Genomic DNA, 21,623 nt, shown 5'->3' on the forward strand with positions numbered 1-21,623 from the left:
TTTTTTTTTTTTTAACATATAATGTATTATTTGTTTCAGAATTTTAGAATTTTTTTTCAAGAGGTTTTAAAATGTTACAGAATTGTCAAGACCAACAAAAAGAACTACATCTATTGGATATTAACCAAAACCTTATGAAAATACATAAATGTAAAGAACTGAGTTTTGGGTATTCAAATAGGCAGCTGTGACTGAGTGGGAAAAACTTGCTATACAATGATACCAATATGCAATGCTTTTACTGCATATTGGTTTTAGTAGTCCAAAGTTTGTTTTCCTCTTACATGGTATTAGAGATGTCAGGCTGAAGCCTGAGACTGCCTCTAAAAAGAAGGCTGCAAGTAGGTAAAATATGTAAAAGAAATCTCTTCTAATAAGAACAACTTTAGGGGCACCTGGGTGGCTCAGTCGTTAAGCATCTGCCTTCGGCTCAGGTCATGATCCCAGGGTCCTGGGATCGAGCCCCTCATCGGGCTCCCTGCTCGGCAGGAAGCCTGCTTCTCCCTCTCCCACATCCCTGCTTGTGTTCCCTCTCTCGCTGTGTCTCTCTCTGTCAAATAAATAAATAAAATCTTAAAAAAAAAAAAAAAAACAACTTTAAAACAGATTAAGAGAAGTATCCACAAAAGTAGGCATTGGCCCCCACTTTACTGCATACAGATTAATGAGACAGCATATGGGAAGTACTTTGAGCTCTCTGGAAAAGTGATACCAGGTGAATTCAAAGAATTAGGTTACAGTATGAAGGGATAACAGGGTAACACACCACTTTCTTGTTCGTCTATATTAAAAGGCAAATATCTTCGAAGTAAGTGCTGAAGTTTAGCTTATAGCATTCATATCTTCTACATAAATCAGGTCCCTGGTCATTACAGCCCCTTTAGGGCGTGGAAGAGTAACTATTCAGTAGAGAACGAAGTGTACAAAGCTGCTTGCCAGAGCACAAAGAAAGCCAATAGCAAGGAACCAAGAAGCACGGGCTCCTATTACTGTGCTCCCTGGGACTGTGACAGGGAACTAAAGGGTGGAAGAGGGATTAACAAATGCTAACAGGTAGGGTTCCAACCCTAGCAAGCAAAACAAATGAAAAAAAGGCAGTGGGCCCTTTTCTGCCCACTGCACCTGCCGAGCAGGAAACTGGTCTTTTCCTTGGGTTCAAATCTGCTAACCAGCACTTCAGCTCTTCCCTCTGACAGTCACCTACTTAATTTTGAATACATATTCCCTTATGCCATCTAAGACCCTGTTCACAAAAGCCCAAAGCTCAGAACTGGTATTTCAGCTGTTAGAGAAGACAGGGTGCTATGGTTCTAATCACACAAAAGTTGGCAATTTCTTTCACTCAGACAGTAAGCCTAAAGATTTCCCAAGACTGTTTCCAATTTTGAATTCTCAAATGATGAATGAATCCCTCCTCTTCAAAATGCAAAACAAAGAGAAATTCTGAATGTAGCCATCATATGCTTATCTGAATCCTTTAAATTGGGGCAGAAGAAGGTCAATATTATGATTGTTCCTAGAAAAGTAGTTTTTTATCACAATTTATCATTAGTATTTTGAAGATTAAAAGGAACATTAGTAATTATAAGTCAACACAAGACTGGAGCCATTGAGATGCACCCAAATGACCTAAGTCACTGACTACTGTCATCTTGAGGAAGGAGTCAGTTTCACTGGTTGGTATTTTCCAAAGGAAAAGTTTCTGTCAGATAGGGAACCTATAACACCCCACACAGCAGATACAGAAAGGGGGAAAGGTTTAACTTATCTAGAAAGAAAAAGGAAAAAAAAAAAGCTGTGTTGTCTGACTATCTTTATTTACTGAGTTGTAATATGCTAGGAACAGAATTTTAGAACTGATCATCCATTCCGTTCATTTGTTTGGATATTCAAAGAAAGCAAAAGGCTAAGCAAACTACCCCCAAAGATATGATTAAGCTGGTGGCAGAATTCACCAACGTCTCTCCTAATGTCATATAACCATTAAAAAAAAAAGTTCAAAACTTCTATTCACTGAAATACTGCTTATCCAGAAAATTTAACGAACAAATACTTTTTATGCCAAGTTCCTTCCCGTCGAACAAAAACCACTCATCACCCCCAGGATGTCTGGAGAACAGAGTGGGCAAGAGAGGCGCTGGTTCCCTGGCCATATTGTGGAGTCGAGGTTTGTGGATGAGACGGAAGGCAAAGAGCCATCCAAGTCCAGATATGCTTGCTACGAGTAACGACGTGGAGCGTGTCTGGAGACCTAGTGAGAGCGCCTGGCACGCAGCGGGCCACTGACGAGCGCGCGGCGAAGTTCAAGTTGGGGAACCAAGTTAAAAGCTGGGCTGTGAGGGCGGCGGAGTCTGCCGGCCGAAGCCCACCCACAGGAGAGGGACCCAATTCGCCGACACGACGAGGTGCTGGCCTGAGTGGCTACAGACACGCCGAGCCCGCTGGACCCGGCGGGGTCCCGGTCCCGCGCGAGAACCGCAGCCTGAGCGCCACCTCACCCCCCGCCCCCGGCCCGCCCCGGGACCCCCACACGCCCCGGACAGCGGTCCTCAGCACCTACCCGGAGGCCTCTGCGCCGGGCTGTGGAGAGCCGAGAGGTTCAGCGCCGCCGCCTTCTCCCGCACCGTGGCCATTACCGTGCCTGCCAGGTCACCACCTCCACCGACCGCGGCACCGCGGAGTGGGCGCCCGCCCCTCGGCCGCCAGTTAACTGGCCCGGGACGGGGCGGGGCTCCCGTCAGGTCCCGCCCCCGGCCCGCCCAGGGCGCCGCGCGCCACACTCCACGGGTCACGTGCCTGCCGGGGCGGTGTGTAACCTGCAGCCCCGCGGGTCGGGAAAAGGTGCGGCCCACGCCCTCCTGGACTTCGCTGTGCGGTCGTGACGTGGGCGATAGCCAAGTAGGGAGCGTTTCAGTGTGGGCCGCGTGACCGGCGCCAACACCTACGCGGCCCGCTTCCCACCGTTGCTCGGCGTCTCCCCGGCGCTGGCGGCAGTTAGCGCCCGGCAGGCTCAGCCCACCTGGGTGCCTACCATGTCCCACCGTGGATTAGCTCTGGGACTCGGCAAGTGGCTTAACTGCTCTGTGCCTCAGTGCCCTCACCTGTGGCGTGGAGTTTGGGTTTTTGTTTGTTCTTTGTTTTTAAGTAGGCTCCACACCCAGCGTGGACTGCAACGGGGCTTGAACTCAGGACCCTGCGATCAAGACCTGAGCTGAGACTGAGTCCGAAGCTTACCGACTGAGCCACCCCGGTCGCCCCTGGTGTGGAGTTTTTTGTTGTTGATGTTGTTGGGGTTTTTGTTTTGGAAGATTTTATTTATTTATTTGAGAGAGATAGAGAGCAGGGTTTGGAGCAGAGGGAGAGGGAGATAATCTCTAGCAGATTCTGGGCTGGGTGCAGAGCCCATCCCACGACCCCAAGAATATGACCTGAGCAGAAATGAAGAGTCCGAAACTTAACCAGTTGAGCCACCGGGGTACCCCTGGTGTGGAGTTTTTTTAATGAAGATTACACAAGCTAATTCATGTTCAGAATTTTAGTAGTTGGTTCTGAAAGGTTAGTGCTTAAAATTATGTCATGATGACAAATGCACTGAGTTTTTCACGCATCCCTCCCTGTAAAAAAACAAATCTTTATCTGGCCCAGGAGAGCAATGTCTAGAGGTCATGGTTAGGAGGGCAGCTGGCTGGCCATGGGGCTGACTGCCAAGGAAATCGGTGTCGTCTCCAAAGTAACTCTGGGTCAGGAGAGTAGGGACAGAGTTTGCTATGCAAAGAGAGTGAAGGCTAGGAAAGACGGAAGGAAGGGTTGTGAATGGGAATTTGAAGCTAGGGAATCCAGGGGTTCACTGCTGGGGTACTTCTGAAAGGCTGAATGATCTAAGGGACCAATAATTCAACTGCCGGATACTTGCCCAATTTTTCAAATTTGGGAATTTTGTAATGATTTTAAACCTTTGGTACATATAATGTTTGGTTAGAAGGAGGATGCCTGTGTGATCAGGTTGTAAATTAGAATGGTTTAAGGTGGGAATTCATTAGCTTATTGGAAGAAGCTCCTACATGTGGTTCAAAGAATACAACACTAAAAATACATACATGTGGTTGTTTCAAAGAATACAAACTTTAGAAGCTGTGACCCTAGAACCCCAGTTTAGTGCCTGGGACTCCGGCAATTGCTGTTCTGAAGATTCAGAAAAGGTTGCCAACTGGTTAGTCCTTTTTTAATATGCTCTCTCCCCCTGGTGGTTGTAAAACCTGGCCTCACTTTTTTTTTTTTTTTTAAGATTTTATTTATTTATTTGACAGAGAGAGACACAGCGAGAGAGGGAACACAAGCAGGGGGAGGGGGAGAGGGAGAAGCAGGCTTCCCGCGGAGCAGGGAGCCCGATGCGGGGCTGGATCCCAGGACCCTGAGATCATGACCTGAGCCAAAGGCAGACGCTTAACGACTGAGCCACCCAGGCGCCCCCTGGCCTCACTTCTGTTCAAGGAATTTCCTCTGTAATTTCTTGGTTGGTTCCTGCTTGCAGGAATAAGATACAATTTAGGACCAGTTTCAGGCATTCAATAGACCAGATAGTTAACTTTAGTCGTCCCAGGCTGCATAATTGAATAAAAACACGTGTTCATCCTCACTGCTTGGGAGAGAAAAAAACCCCTACCAAACTCTGAAAACAAGTCTTAACAAACACTAGTATTGAGTCTTTTGAAAAAGACAGGTGACCTTAATGACCATTTTGACAATTTATATACCATTTCAAATAATTTTTACCAGCTTGTGCTATATTTATCTCACCTGAAATGCTGTATTTCCTCTTCTCTACCTAACCACAGTCTATGCACCTTGGAGGCCTAACTCAAAACCCACCTTGTTCACTAGACAGGTTGTACTCTGATATATTCCCTCTCTGACCACCGAAGGCACTTACCAAGTACATTACTATTTAGTGCACCCTCCTCCAGCTTGTACAGATATTACCTAATGCTTTCAACACACACATGTTGATTGCCTAACAAAATTGGAAAATTGTACAGGGCAGAGAGCATACTTTAACTTTCCAGATTTCTTTTAGTAGCTAATGTTAGGCATATAATAATAGATATCTTAATTATTCTTATATCAAAATACAGAGTTTAAAAAAATAACAGCTTGGGGCGCCTGGGTGGCTCAGATGGTTGAGCGTCTGCCTTCGGCTCAGGTCATGATCCCAGGGTCCTGGGATCAAGCCCCACATCGGGCTCCTGGCTCAGCGGGGAGCCTGCTTCTCCCTCTCCCTCTGCCTCTCTCCCTGCTCATGTTCTCTCTCTCTGTATCTCTGTGTCTCAAATGAATAAATAAAAAATTAAAAAAATAAATAAATAAAAAATAAAAAAATAACAGCTTTACAACCTAAGTGTCCATCAATAGATGAATAGATAAAGAGGAAGTAGTATATATATATATATAGTATATATGCTTACTTAAAAGAGAAAGAGAGAAAATAAATATCACAGTCTAAAATAAAATTTTCTAGGGGCGCCTGGGTGGCTCAGTTGTTAAGCGTCTGCCTTCGGCTCGGGTCATGATCCCAGACTCCTGGGATGGAGCCCCACGTCGGGCTCCCTGCTCAGCAGGAAGCCTGCTTTTCCCTCTCCCACTCCCTCTCTCGCTGTGTCTCTGTCAAATAAATAAAAATCTTAAAAAATAAAATTTTCTACTCATAATGGTTTCTACCATTATACTTTAAAAAAAATGCAGATTCCTGCCCCCACTCCACTTTTTGATTTCCTGCTTCTAGTATGATGTTCCTGACAATCTCCATAATTTTTTAGATTATGGTAAAAATACACAAATCTTCATCATATTTAACATGCACCACTGATACTTATAATGCAAAATGTCAGTGAAATACTACTCTAAAATCTTAAAGTTTCCTTTTTCCTGATAGAACTTTTTTCATAGAATGTAAATTCCAAGACCACAGAAATTTTTGTCTTTTCACTACTGTATTCTCAGCACTTAGTTCAGAAGCTAGTTTGTAGTTAGTTCTCAACAATTTTTGTGAATGCCTGAAAAAAAATATTTCAGATGCAGTAACTATCAAGCAAAAAAATCCATCCAAAATGTATAATTTTCTCTATACATAGGATACTTGATATAATGGTATTATCCTAAGTTTTTAAAATTTTTATTTATTATTATTTTTGAAAGATTTTAAGTAATCTCTACACCCAATGTGGGGCTTGAACTCACAACCCCTGAGATCAAGAGTCACAAGCTCTACCCACTGAGCCAGCCAGGCAACCCCTAAGTTTTTTGTTGTTTTTTTTTAGGATTTTATTTATTTATTTGACAGAGAGAGAGCGAGAGAGGGAACACAAGCGGGGGAGTGGGAGAGGGAGAAGCAGGCTTCCCACCCAGCAGGGAGGCCAACTCGGGGCTTGATCCCAGGACCCTGGGATCATGACCCGAGCCGAAGGCTGATGCTTAAGGACCAAGCCACCCAGGCACCCCAGTTTTGTTTTGTTTTTTAAAGAAGCATAAAATTTTAATGTAAACTTCTGTACAATTTTACTTGGATATTTAAATTATAGAAGATTGAGGAATAAATTAGTAGCCCTTCATGCGAATTCAAATACAGGACTTTTTAAGTTTTCTTATTAGTTGAAAGCTATGGATACTATGAAAGAATTATAATAAACTATGTTTACCATAAGTATTTTGTAGAAATATTCCAGTTATCCACAGTCCATCTCCTTTGTTCTTTATATAGACTATAAATCAACAGTGACCCTTCTCATGGAACAGTGAAATACACTAAACAGTTGTTTTACTTTTTTTGTTCTATACAAGTTTCAATTAATTAATCCAGCTCAATTAATTAAAAGCTAATATATATCCTGACTAATATTTAGAACACAATAATGTCTCTAGCAAAGTCGTGTGACTACTTTGGGCTGGTACGCTAATAAATAGAGATAAACTATGACCATCATTGCCATGATTTTATTAAGGCCCCAGAATTTGGCTTAGATCAACCATTTTCTCTTTCACAAATGGTGTTTCTCCCCGTCCCCCCCCCCACAAAATGGATATAGCTTTATTTTTCTTCCAAAGCAATACGTGCAAAGTCTAAAAAATTACCACTGGCTATTTAAAGCTACAAAACTTTTTAGATTCATAAGCATTTAATTTCTCTAATTAAAAAGGAATTCAAGATACTGTTCATATATTACCCAAGGGTCAACATCAGTCAAGAATAGCCTTTGCTGGGGCACCTGGGTGGCTCGGTCAGTTGTTAAGTGGTCTGCCTTTGGCTCAGGTCATGATCCCGGGGTCCAGGGATCGAACCCCGCATCGGGCTCCCTGCTCAGCGGGAAGCCTGCTTCTCCCTCTCCCCCTCCCCCTGCTTGTGTTCCTGCTCTCGCTATCTCTCTCTCTCTGTCAAAAAAAAAAAGAATAGCCTTTGCTCCTCAAACGATCTTTAACATCCTAAAACTAAAATGGTAAGAATAGCCTTTGCCGATAGCGTAAACACAAAGCTGAGTGCTCTGAATATTCCTCCTGTCTCACTGGTTGTTATTCTTCTGTCTCCTTTCCTCTGATAGCTCTTCTCCCTGCCTACTAATGTTCAAGTGTCCCAGGGCTCGGTCCTCTGTTCTTTCCTTTCCTTTTTTTTTTTTTTTAGTAAGTGGTGGGAGCCAGGGAGTAGCTCTTATGACTTCTTTTTTGTTTTTGTTTTTTTTTTTAAAGATTCCACTTATTTATTTGACAGAGAGAGAGAAAGAGCACATGCAGGGGGAGTGGCAGAGGCAGAGAGAGAGGGAGAAGCAGGCTCCCCGAGGAGCAGGGAGCCTGATGCGGGGCTCGATCCCAGGACCCCTGGGATCACGACCCGAGCCGAAGGCAGTCGCTCAACGGAGCCACCCAGGCAGCCCTGTCTTCTTCTCTATTACTCACGCCCTCATCTAATCTCATGTTTGTAAAAACCTCTTGAAACTTCCAAAATTATATCTCTAAGTATTTCCTTAACACTCCAGCCCCATATCTGCTGCCAGCTCTGCATCTCCACTCGGAGGTCCAGTAGACATCCCACACTTAACATGTCCAAAACCAAACTCCAAGTCTTCCCCCTCTAAATCTGTTCCACACCGACTTTCTCCAGCTCAGCTGATGGCAGTGCCAACTCTCTAGTAGCTTAGGCCAAAAGTCTTGGAGTCATCCTTTTCTTTTCCCTTTCTCTCACCCCCTACACCCAATTCATGAGAAAACCTGTTGGTTCCATTTTCCAAATATATCCAGAATCTGACCACGTCCCACTACCTCCCTTCCTATTACTCTGGCCTGAGTCTCTGTTGTCTCTTGCCTGGACTGATGCAGTAGCTTCCTCATTGACCTTGCTTTTTCTCTTTGTCCCCACCCTTCTCGGTCTTTTAAAAGGCTGCTAGAGTAGTCCTTGAACCGTAAGTCAGATTATGCCACAGATTAAGCCTCTGCACACTCTACCTTTCCATCTTTCCATTCCAGCCACACTAGCTTTCACCTGTTCCATTAACATATCAGGCACATGCCTGCCTCAGGACCTCTGCACAGCTTCTCAGTTTGCCTGCCGTGCTCTGTGCCCAAATAAACACATGCTTACTTCTCTCCTGGTTTAAATGTTACTTTCTGGGGCGCCTGGGTGGCTCAATCTCGTCTCATTCAACACTCCGCTTAGCAGAATTTTTTTTAAGTTTGGAGCATTTGGATTATATCGACTTGTTGATGCAGATTTTTTCCTTGTTTTTAAGTTCCTCTGGCCTTTTCAGTTGCAGTTTGTCAGGAGCCAAATATAAATTGGTGCTTGGAAGTCCAAAGAGTATATAATTTAATAATTACCAGGAGGGTGTGTACAAAATCTTCCATCTCTTTTGCACTTGGAAATAAGCTTGCTAAATGATTTCAGGATGCAGCTAAATTTGGGGACTGCTGGAACAGATGATCAGTGAGGCTTCTCTTCAGGATTTAGATGAAAGGCAAAATCTTGTGCTGATTATAAATGTACCTGAGAGCCCTTAAGCAGCACCCTCAATTGGTTACCACTTAGCTGCTTTTTTTGTTTCAGTTCTTTTTTTTTTTTCCAAAACCAAAAGGCAGGGGTGCCTGGGTGGCTCAGTAGGCTGAGTGTCTGTGTTCAGCTCAGGTCATGATCCCAGTGTCCTGGGATGGAGCCCCACATCGGGCTCCCTGCTAAGTGGAGAGTCTGCTTCTCCTTCTCCTCCCCACTCGTGCTCTTTCTCACTATTTCTGTCTTTCTCTCTCAAATAAATATATAAAATACAAAAAAATTCAAAACAAAACAAAAACAAAAAGCATTAATCAGAATATCCAGTTAGCATCACTGCTTGAGGGGTGTTTCCAATTAGATTTTTTTTCTTGTAATTTTCCCATATTTGAGTGACACCATTCCTTGTAGGATTCAATGTTGAATACCATAATTATGGGATCAAGTCATTTACCCATTTAAAAATATTTATTGATTTCTTATCATGTGCCAATACCAGAGGTGGATCCAGTTTGGCTTGAAACTTATTGCAAATCTGTGGGCCCTCTTTTAAAAAATAAAAGGAGAAGGAAGAGAAGGAGGAGAAAGAGGGGGAGGGGGAGAAGGAGAATAATACAAAATTATAAATCCCAGGAAGATGGACTAGAAGTGTATTTCCCCATTCCTCCTAGTAAGTACAACCCAAACCCCTAGACACTATGTATAAAACCCTTTTCTGAAGGGTGTAGAAAAGAAGTCAGACTGGCTAGGGGCCTTGGGACCCAAGAATGACATGGTGATGAGTTTTCTTTTTGCCTCAGATATTCCAGACTTAGAGATAAAGAAGCCAGGAACCTGGGTAGGCCAATGAGCACAGACAAAAAAAAGCCCCTGGAACAGCCTGCTCCCTCTAGCCAGAGAAGGACGAAGACTTGAAGGTAGGAGGACTTGTTTCTAGTCAAGGCTCTGCTGTTAACACTGTGTCTTGGTAAACACTCCCTCTCCTGCTCTTCATTGTCAGCCGGTAGCTAAGTCCAGCATTTTAATTCCAAGTTGGAAGAGGAAAGGAGTTGTGGGTTGTTTTTTTTTTAAAGATTTTTTTTATTAATTTATTTGAGAGAGAATGAGATAGAGAGAGAGAGCATGAGACGGGGGAGGGTCAGAGGGAGAAGCAGACTTCCTGCTCAGCAGGGAGCCCTACTCGGGACTCAGTCCTGGGACTCCAGGATCATGACCTGAGCCGAAGGCAGTCACTTAACCAACTGAGCCACCCAGGCGCCCTGTTTTTTTTTTTTTAATTAAAGATTTTATTTATTTATTTGACACAGAGAGAGAGTGAGAGGGAACACAAGCAGGGGGAGCGGCAGGCAGAGGGAGAAGCAGGCTTCCCGCTGAGCAAGGAGCCCCATGCGGGACTCGATTCCAGGACCCTGGGATCATGACCTGACTGAAGGCAGATGCTTAACCCACTGAGCCACCCAGGCGCCCCAAAGAGTTGTGTTTTAAGCAAAGTTTACTTTTCACTGCTTAGAATAGAAGTAATTGTACACTGTAGAACATTTCCAGCTTGAGAAATGTATTAAAAAAAATCTCACCATCCGGAAGAAATCACTATTAACATTTGAGGCATTTAGGGGCGCCTGGGTGGCTCAGTTGGTTAAGCGACTGCCTTCGGCTCAGGTCATGATCCTGGAGTCCCAGGATCGAGTCCTGAATCGGGCTCTCTGCTCAGCAGGGAGTCTGCTTCTCCCTCTGACCCTCCCCCCTCTCATGGGCTCTCTCTTTCTTGCTCTCTCAAATGAATAAATAAATAAATAAAATCTTTAAAAAAAAAAAAACAAAAACATTTGAGGCATTTAAAAAATGTAACAATGCATATATTTTATGTATTTGATATTTTACTATATATAAAATTTTGTATTTGCATGTCTATGAGCAATATCTGCTTTTAAAAATACATCTAAAGGGGATCCTGGGTGGCTTAGTTGGTTGAGCAGCTGACTCTTGGTTTCAGCTCAGGTCATGATTTCAGGGTCTTGGGATCCAGCCCTACCTCAGTTCCATGCTCAGGGGGGAGTCTGCTTATGGATTCTCTCTTTCTGCCTTGCCCCCTGATCGTGTTCTCTTTCTCTCAAATAAATAAATAAGTAGATCTGTTTCAAAACAAAACAAAACAAAACGATGCCTGGGTGGCTCAGTCAGTTAAGCATCTGCCTTCAGCTCAGGTCATGATCCCAGGGTCCTGGGATCCAGCCCCGCATTGGGCTCCCTGCTCAGCAGGAAGCCTGCTTCTCCCTCTGCCTCTCCCCCTGCTTGTACTCTCTCTTTCTCTGACAAAAAAAAAAAAAAAAACAAACAGAAAAAAATGACTCTGTGCATACTCTTGATCTCAGGATTGTGAATTTGAGCCCCACGTTGGGTGTAGAGATTACTTTAAAAAATCTTTTTTTTTTTTTTTTAAAGATTTTATTTATTTATTTGACAGAGAGAGACCCACAGCGAGAGAGGGAACACAAGCAGTGGGAGAGGGAGAAGCAGGCTTCCCGCGGAGCAGAGAGCCTGATGTGGGGCTTGATCCCAGGACCCTGGGATCATGACCTGAGCCGAAGGGAGACGCTTAACGACTGAGCCACCCAGGCACCCCGAGATTACTTTAAAAAATCTTTAGGGGTGCCTGGGTGGCTCAGTCAGTTCAGTGTCTGCCTTCTACTCAGGTCATGATCCCAGGGTCCTGGGATCGAGCCCCGCATCGGGCTCCCTGCTCAGCCGGGGAGCCTGCTTCTCCTTCTCCGAGCTCTGCCTGCTCCTTCCCCTGCTTGTACTCTCTCTCAAATAAATAAATCTTTAAAAATAAATAAATAAATAAATCTTTAGGGGTGCCTGGGTAACTCAGATGGTTAAGCGTCTGCCTTTGGCTCAGGTCATTCTCTCAGGGTCCTGGGATTGAGACCCACATCAGGCTCCCAGCTCTGCTTCTCCTTCTCCCTCTGTCTCTCCCGCTGCTTATGTGCTCTCTGTCTCTCTCTCTCTCAAATGAATAAATAAAATCTTTAAAAAAAATCTTTAAAAATAAAAAAAAATAAAAGGACCCAGGATGAATGGCCCAAGTATCCAGAAGAAATAATTTCTATTTTCACTACTAGTTAATAAATCTTAGCTTATCTTCATCTTAATTTTTATTGCTGTGTAAATCTCAAAAGCAAAGTACCTCATACAGAATGGGTGCTTAGTAAATTAGGTAATGAATTATAAATATTGTTTTCCAGTTAGCCAAAAAATAATGTTGTTTACAATGAATGGGATTTGAGAGCTAATGTCTTTATAGGCAGTGAATTAATAGTAAATTACACCCACTAAGCTAATCATCTACTTTCTTTAATAAAACACATATACACAGAGCACTTAGGGCATGGACCATAACAGCATACATAGCAAGATAAACAATGAGTGGGATGTCAGGTTATGACTTCAAAGTTCAGAACAAGCAGTTCTAAGTCCACTGACAAAACCTTTCTTTTAAAGAACTGGATACAGTGTAGTTAGTAAATCACTCTCCTATAGTCACAATGTATAATAAAAACCTAATCATGCCAACTAGTGTATTTGGAGTAATGCTTAATTCCCAATTGAAGGAAGGAGGTTTGATGTTCTCTGATTTAGAAAAAAACAGACCCTGCTTCTATTAAGATTAATATTTATAAATACTACATATAATAATAAAAAAATGGAACACGAAGAAGAGGACTAAGGGACAACAAAAGGTAAAAGAAAATATATTCCCTAATATTTTATGCATATAATACCTTCAAAAAACCTAATCTGAATTTTAAAAATCATTTTTATTACATATATGTTATATATTATTTATATATAAATATATATATACTTTTTAAAAGATTTTTTAAGATTTTATTTTTAGCAATCTCTACACCCAACATAGGGCTTGAATCTACAACACCGAGATCAAGAATCCCATGCTCTACTGACTGAGCCAGCTAGGCACCCCTTATTATTTTAAGTATATTACAATTATATATAATTATTATTTTTATCACATGCAAACATGATACAAAAACTCCTATACCAAATATAGACCATTGAATTTTTTGTGTTATATCATATACTTAAAAATTTTTAACAGCTGGAGATTGACATCTGGCATGATAGTGTAAGGAGTTTCCACTGACCTACTCACCAATGAATCTGTAAAAATTATTTTCAAAAACCAATCATTTAGAAGTGTCTGGCTGGCTCACTGAGTGAACATGCTGCTCTTGATCTCAGGGTTGTAGGTTTGAGCCATGTTGGGTGTAGAGATTACTTAAAAATAAGATCTTAAAAAAAAAAGCATTTAAAGCCTCTAGAAATGGCCCTAAGTATAAACAAAACATGAAGAAACAGCTATTCAAGAAAATGTGTGAAAATTGGGTAAGAAAGGCAAGAGTCTTTAGTACTGAATGAACCAAGACAACCCCCTCACTTTTCCCCGGTTCAGCAAGGCAGAGACTGTAGGGTTTCTTATTCCCCGAGGTCCGAGTGGGAGGACTTTCTTTCTGGGAGGAGCAGAACATCAGCTTTTCTCATCCTTCCCCCATCCACTTGTTTTGAGGCTAAGTCCTGGGTAAGTATGGTTGAGAAGTGGGACTCCTTTCTTCTGCCCAGCTCCCACTCATGAAATGGAGGCTCTACTATGGGTGTAACATGCTGAGAATACCGAGACTGTGATCATCCTTGCCCTGGCTCATAAAGCAGTGGGTCCATGCCAAGAGAAGCAAGCCAAGAAGACCCCATAGGGCTGCACTGCGCACCCCCCACCCCAACAACAAGCACTCGGCTCCTAGAGTGGGCATGTTATTCAGAGAGAAGCTTGCCTTCCCTGGCTTTAGAACCCTTGCTCAGAGATTTTGCCTGGTAGGAGAAGCATATCATAAAAAAGATAACTTTACTAATCTCTTCCCAAAAGAACTGACTTCATTTGCAACAGAGCATGGAGATGATCAAGTCTAAGAGTACCCACAACCAAAGTGCAGGTTATAATGAAAGGCAATCGAGAGGAGATCTCTGACACAAGCTAAACTATAGGCTGGTTTTTATAAGAGAACTGGAAATGACAGCTGAGGTCAGAAAAATATCAAACACTGAACTCAGAAACTCTTCCTTCAAGTGAACCTTGACTGGAGTAATTTGTAGACCAATTTATGCCCAGGCACAAACTTAAAAATAGAGCAATCAGCTGGAAATTAGTGATGTTTAATAGCTGGGTGTGGTCTCAAGGAAAGAGAGGAAGACAGCTCTACCAAAACCACTGTCATTTCAGTGTAATTGTGGGCATACCCAAAACTGCACTTTTTCTGAGGAGCAACACCAGAGGCTTACCACCATGCAAGGGCATAGTAAGGAGGGGAGATGTCATTGAAATAATCCAGCCAGGCCCTAAATAAATAAGCATGTAACAAGTCCCAGAAAGCAGTGAGGACCAATACTCAGAGTTACTACAAGCTACAATATATTGTCTGAAACATCCAGTTTCCAACAAAAACTATGACAAATGCAAAGAAACAGAATAGTTTGACCATACCCCAGGAAAAAGCAGGCAGCAGAACTTGTCTAAGAGAGTGACCAGATATCAGATTTATCAGAAAAAGACATCAAAGAAGCTATTATGAACATGTTCACAGAAATAAAGGAAGCCATAATTAAAGAAGTAAAGGTAGGTATAATGACAATGTTCCTTCAAATATCAATAAAGATGTAGAAATCATAAAAAAAAGAAACTATGAAGTTGAAAATTAAAATGAATGAAAATTTAAAACTCATGAGAGGGGCTCAACAGTACATTTGAACTGGCAAAGAAGGAATAAGTAAACTTGAAGATAGGTCAATAGAGGTTATGCAAACTGAAGAACAAAGAGAACAAAAGGAATGAAGAGAGATGAGCCTCAGAGAAATGTGGGACACATTTCATAAAAACATACATATTGGGAGTATCAGAAGAGAGGAGAGAGAGAAAAGAGCAGATAAAAATATTTGAAGAAATAAGAAAAGTTCTCAAATTTACTGAAAAACAATGATCAAAGCTAGACAAAGACATGACAAGAAAAAACATACGGTGGGCTAATATCTCTTAGGAGTATGGGTGCAAAAAATCTTCAACAAGGTACTAACAAACTGAACCCAGTAACCTAAAAAAAAGAATTACAGGGCACCTGGGTGGCTGAGTGGGTTGTGTCTGACTCTTGATCTCAGCTCAGGTCTTGATCTCAAGTCTTGAGTTCAAGTCCAGTATTGGGCTCCGCATTCAGTGTGGAGCCTACTTAAAAAAAAAAAAAAAAATTATACACCATGACCAAGATTTACCTGAAAAATGCAAGGTTGGTTTAACATATGAAAACCAATTAAGAAATCATAACAACAGGGGCGCCTGGGTGGCTCAGTTGTTAAGCGTCTGCCTTCAGCTCAGGTCATGATCCCGGGGTCCTGGGATCGAGCCACGCATCGGGCTCCCTGCTCAGCGGGAAGCCTGCTTTTCCCTCTCCCACTCCCCCTGCTTGTGTTCCTTCTCTCACTGTCTCTCTCTCTGTCAAATAAATAAATAAAATCTTAAAAAAAAAAAAAAAGAAATCATAACAACAGAGTAAAAAACAAAAATCAAATGATCAATCTCAATATATGTAGAAAAAGCACTTGGTAAATTCCAATACTACACTTTCATGATAAAAACCCCTCAACAAGGGGCACCAGGGTGGCTCAGTCGGTTAAGCAGCTGCCTTCAGCTCAGGTCATGATCCCAGGGTCCTGGGATGAAGCCCTGCATCAGGCTCCTGCTAAACTTCTTCCTCTCCCTCTTCCCTTCCCGCCGCTTGTGTGCTCTCTCTCTCTCTCTCCCCCCCAATCAAATAAATAAATAAAATCTTAAAAAAAAAAAAAGCCCTTGGGGCACCTGGGTGGCTCAGTCGGTTGAGTGGCTGCCTTTGGCTCAGGTCATGATCTCAGGGTCTTGGGATCGGGCCCCAAATTGGGCTCCTTGCTCAGCGGGAGCCTGCTTCTCCCTCTCCCTCTGCTTGTCACTCCCCCTGCTTGTTTTCTCTCTGTGTGTCAAATAAATAAATAAAATCTTTAAAAGAAAAAAAAAAAACCCTCAACAAGCTAGGAAAAGAAAAGATTTTTCCAACCTGATAAAGGACATCTGCAGAAAACCCACAGCTAACATCATACTTAATGGTGAAAACTGGATGCTGTCCCCTAAGATCAAAAACAAGACAAGGAAGTCTGCTTCTTTTCAACATTGTGTTAGGTGTTCTAATCAGAGCAATTAGGCAGCAAAATGGAATAAAAGCATCCAGATTGTAAAGGAAAAGCGAAACTATCTCCATTTGTGCACGAAGTGATCTTGTATATAGAAAATCTCAAGGAATCCATGAAAAAGAAACTATTAGAACAGTAAAAAAGTTCATCAAGTTTACAGGGTACAAACCAATATACAAAACTGAATTCAAGTTATCAGGTTATCTAGCTCTGATAGTTTCTGTTCAAGGAATGTGTTCGTTTGCTCTAAGTTGTCAAATTTATTGGTATGAAGTTATGATAATTTCCTTATTATCTTTTTAATGTCTATAGGCTCTGTAATATTACCTTCACTCTCATTCCTAATATTGGTAATCTCTTTCTTTTTCCTTTGATTACTCTAGTCCTCATTGTTACATCATTAGTTTTTTTTACTCTTAGAGCACCTAGCTGACTCAGTTGCAAGAGCATGTGACTCTTGATCTTGGGGTCATTAATTCAAGCCCCACATTGGGTGTAGAGCTTATTTAAAAAATTTTTTTGGAAAAAAAAAATTTTGGGGGGTCTTTTTTCTGTTTCATTTTGAATAGTTTCTATTGCAGCATCTTCAAATTCAATAATAATTTCTTCTAAAATATCTAATCTGATGTTAATCCCATCTAGTACATTTTTCATGTCAGAAATTATAGTCTTGAGATCTAAAAGTTCAATATATGTCCTTTTTTATATCTTATATGTTTCTCCTTCTTGAACAACTAGAGCATATTTATTTATTTATTTATTTTTTACATCTTTTTTTTTTTAAAGATTTTTTATTTATTTATTTGACAGAGAAAGAGACAGCGAGAGAGGGAACACAAGCAGGGGGAGTGGGAGAGGGAGAAGCAGGCCTCCCGCTGAGCAGGGAGCCCGATGTGGGACTTGATCCCAGGACCCTGGGATCATGACCTGAGCTGAAGGCAGATGCTTAACGACTGAGCCACCCAGGCACCCCTAGAGCATATTTATAATAGCTGTTTTATAATCATTGTCTGCTCATTGTATCATTTTTCTCTTTTCTGGGTGTTTCTATAAATTGATCTTTCTTCTCATATGAGTTGTATTTTTAATTTTAAACAATTTTTAACTGAAGTATAGTTGACATATATTAGTTTCAGGTGTACAACATAATGATTCAATAATTATATACATTATGAAATGCTCACCACAATGAGTGTAGTTACCTTCTGTCACCAAAGTTATTACAATATTATTGATTGTATTCCCTATGCTGTTCTTTTTTTTTTTTTTAAAGATTTTATTTATTTGACAAAGAGAGACATAGCGAGAGAGGGAACAGAAGCAGGGGGAGTGGGAGAGGGAGAAGCAGGCCTCCCGCCGCGCAGGGAGCCCGATGCGGGGCTCGATCCCAGAACCCCGGGATCATGACCTGAGCTGAAGGCAGACGCTTAATGACTGAGCCACCCAGGCACCCCCCCATGCTGTTCTTTTATCCCTGACTTTATTTTATAACTCGAAGTTTGTATCTCTTAATCCTCTTCATCTATTTCACCCATCCTCCCGCCTACCTCTAGCAACCACTAGTTTATCCTCTGTATTTATAAACTGTTTCTCTTTGTCATTGTTTGCTGGTTTGTTTTGTTTTTTAGATTCCACATATAAGTGAAATCATATGGTATTTGTTTTTCTCTGTCTGACTTATTTCACTTAGCATAATACCTTCTAGGTCCATCCGTGTTGTCACAAATGGCAAGATTTCATTCTTTTTTATGGCAAAGTAATATTTCATTGTGTATAAATACCACATGTTCTTTATCCATTCATCTATTTTTTCTTAAGATTTTATTTATTTATTTGACAGAGAAAGACACAGCGAGAGAGGGAACACAAGCAGGGGGAGTGGGAGAGGGAGAGGGAGGAGCAGGCTTCCCACAGAGCAGGGAGCCCGATGCGGGGCTCTATCCCAGGACCCTGGGATCATGACCCGAGCCAAAGGCAGACGCTTAATAACTGAGCCACCCAATTTTAAAGTAAATTCCATATTGTTTTTCAGAGTGGCTGTACCAATTTACTTTTCTACCAACAGTGCACAAATCTTCACCAGAGTTGTATTTTCTTGCTTTTTGCATTCCTGGTTATTTTTGATTTGATGACAATGTGAATTTTACATTGTTGGGTGTTGGATTTTTAAAAAATTCCTTTATATATTTTTGGGCTTTGTTCTGGGATTCAATTAAGTGACTTGGAAACAATTTAATCTTTTTAAAGCTAGCTTTTAAGTTTTGTTAGATGGGTCCAGAACAGCCTTTAGTCTAGGTCAATTCTGTTGCACTAGTGAGATAATTTTCTGAGAACTCTGCTGATGTTCTGTGTTAGGAAGTCTTTCCAATCTGACTGGTGGGAACATGAAGCCTGCTAGTTCCTGAGTGAGCTCAGAGGATTGTTCTACTTGACTTTCTGGTGGTCATTTTTTTGGCCTTGGTAGCCTCCTCCTACATGTGAGCTGGTATTAGTTGGAATCAGTACTAGCTGGAACCCTCTGCATATCTCCAGAATTCAGTCTTCGTCAACTCTCTTCTCTCAGGTCTTCTACACTGCAAATTCCAGCTGCCTCAGCCTCCCCAAAGACTGAAGTTTGCTTCCTTAATTTAAGAAGACATACAGGCTCCATTTGGATTCACTCTTCCTGTACTGTGGCGTAGAAACTCTCTCTAGGCAGTAGCCAGGACAATTGTAGAGCTCATCTCCCTGCTCTAGGGATTACTGTCTGTCCCAGGCTGCCTATTATTTAATGTTTGAAAACCATTTTCGCAGTTTTGTCCTCCTTTTTAAGGCAGAAAGCTTTATCTAGTCCCTGTTACTGGGACTAGATGGAAGTTGCCATTCTGGCCCTTATTCTTTCTTTCTTTTTTTTTAATTTCAGTATAATTAACATACAGTGTTATATTAGTTTCAGGTGTAAATTTTGGTCTTTCTTCTAAGAGCAATAGACTGCATTGAAGGGTTTCCAATGGGGAGGCACATGACCAGTTGTTTAAAATAACTGAGTGCTGGGCGCCTGGGTGGCTCAATCGTTAAGTGTCTGCCTTCGGCTCAGGTCATGATCCCAGGGTCCGGGGATTGAGCCCTGCATCGGGCTCTCTGCTCGGCAGGGAGTCTGCTTCTCCCACTCCCCCTGCTTGTGTTCCCTCTCTCGCTGTGTCTCTCTCTGTCAAATAAATAAATAAAATCTTAAAAAAAATAAAATCACTGAGTGCTGTGTGGAGAATGGATGGAAGGAAAGCAAGACAGGAAGTGGGGAGACAACAATTCAGAGGTTACCTTATCCTGACAGTTGATGGTGGCTTGGACCAGGAAAATGACAGTGGAAGCGAGGGAAAGGTAAGGTTTATTTACGAACTGACAGTATATTACTGCCTATGTGAAGTTCAAAGTGGCAAGTCTTTGACCTCTATGCTAAGGGAGTTTCACTGTGACCCTCTGAAGAGAGGGGTTGTATAAGAACTACGTTCTTGCTTCTGGATTTTAAGCCAATCAGGGATGACTATTTATTTGCAGAGCAGGCTTTCAACTTGCCATAGTTGACACCTCAGTTACTGTTATGGACTGAATGATTTTGGCCCCTGCCCCTAATTCATATGTTGAAGCCCTAACCCTCAATGTGATGGCATTTGGAGATGAAGCCTTTGAAAGGTAATTAGGGTTAAATGAGGTCATAAGTGTGGGGTGCTGATGTTGGGATTAATGCCCTTATAAGACACCAGAGAACTTGCTCTCTGTCACATGAGGACACAGCAAGAAGGTAGCTATCTGCAAGCTAGGAAGAGAGCCCTCAGCATGAACTGACTTCTGGACCTTGATCTGGGACTTAGAGCATCCAGAACTGTGGGGAATAAGTTTCTGTTGTTTAAACTACCTAAGTCTATGGTATTTTGTGATAGCAGCCCAAGAAAGGGAATATAGTGGTGCTCAGCTACCAGTCAGTGATGACTTCTCTCATTTGGATGGCACAGTGTTGTTCATGGGCGTGGGCATTCTTTAAAATGGTAAATTTTTGCTTTGCAATGCTTTGTGAATGGTGCTTTAATACATAATCTTTTTGATAGTGAATTGTTTGCAAACTCCTGTGATAATGTTAATGCATTTGCATTAGCATCGCCTGTAAAAAACCTTGACTTCCTGACTTTTACTTAAGTCAAATATCGTTATCTTATAATTAGCTCAATGGAGAACTGGTATTGAAAAGACCTTCTACTGATTGGCCCATTAACAGTTTTTAAGTCATTGATAAAAGAGTAGGTAAACAAGGCTAATTTAAAACATTCAGTCTGAAACCTGGTTCTTTCAGTTAAGCTGTTGCTAGTGTTTTGAATTCTCTTGCTTCGCTGCTTAAAGACAGCTACTCTCAGATGATAGCCCATTCACTTCCAAAGATTAGGTGGAAGTTAAATATAAGAATTAAGAGAATGGACTTTGGTCTGTTGAGAAGCAAGCACAGTAAGAACGAGGAGCATGACTTGCAAAGGATGGGTATAATGAGAGCTCACACTCAATGTGAGCTCTAACTCACAACCCTGAGATCTAGAGTTGCATGCTTTTCTAAATGAGCCAGCCAGGTGACTGAGAGATGTTTTCTTTTTAACATAGAAAGAGAAAGGGAATGGACCACTGACAATAATGGCATTTTGAACTATTTACAGGCTGGCTTGAACACACTTTAGACTGATTCTAAACGACCACTCATGTATATACCACCCATCTGTTCAACACACACACACCTGTTAGGTGCCTATTGTGTAAAAGACTTTATGCTATTGGAGCTACAAAGATGAAGACAATGTAGATATGACCTTAAGTACTTCACAACGGACTGCTGATAGCAGACATGTTTCTAATTAATCTTATACTATTGTCACAAGATAAACTAAGTGCTGCCGCGGTGCGTGTGTGTATAAATTACCTGCTTATTAATCATTTTGATCTAAGCCTTGAAAGTTAGTAAAAGCTTGGAAATAATGTAGTAAAATCATTTTTCCCGTTCTGCCATACCTTCCTTTTGGTGCTGGCACTGAACAACTTTGCATTTCTCTCAACATTACAGTCTCCCTGGAATCAAAGAATATTAATAGCTTTAGAATCACTCTCAGGATGAGAAAATAGATCCAGATTAGGCTTCACACGACATGCCTGAGGACAGAGCTAGCTTAGTGGCAAACAGAAACCATTCTCCTGAATACAAACTAAGTATTATGCCTTTTTCTTCATCCAGCTATGTGTAAAATTCTTCCCAACCTTTGAGACTTGGCTTAATCATTACTACTTCCATGAAGCCCTG

At 41.7% G+C, this 21,623-nt stretch overlaps 1 long non-coding RNA gene across 1 annotated transcript in view; it reads left to right on the forward strand.

Moving 5' to 3' along the window:
• The first annotated feature begins 2,999 nt into the window (after positions 1–2,999).
• The window catches only part of LOC145716161 (uncharacterized), a 30,047-nt gene continuing 11,423 nt past the window's right edge, over positions 3,000–21,623 (forward strand). Inside the window, exons 1-2 of the long non-coding RNA XR_014138617.1 lie at positions 3,000–3,260; positions 9,826–9,942. This is a non-coding gene — a long non-coding RNA (uncharacterized LOC145716161). The remainder of the gene's footprint in view (positions 3,261–9,825; positions 9,943–21,623) is intronic.

Source organism: Leptonychotes weddellii, chromosome 11 (assembly GCF_054177405.1).
Source record: "Leptonychotes weddellii isolate Sample4059 chromosome 11, ASM5417740v2, whole genome shotgun sequence".
Lineage (NCBI taxonomy): Eukaryota > Metazoa > Chordata > Mammalia > Carnivora > Phocidae > Leptonychotes > Leptonychotes weddellii.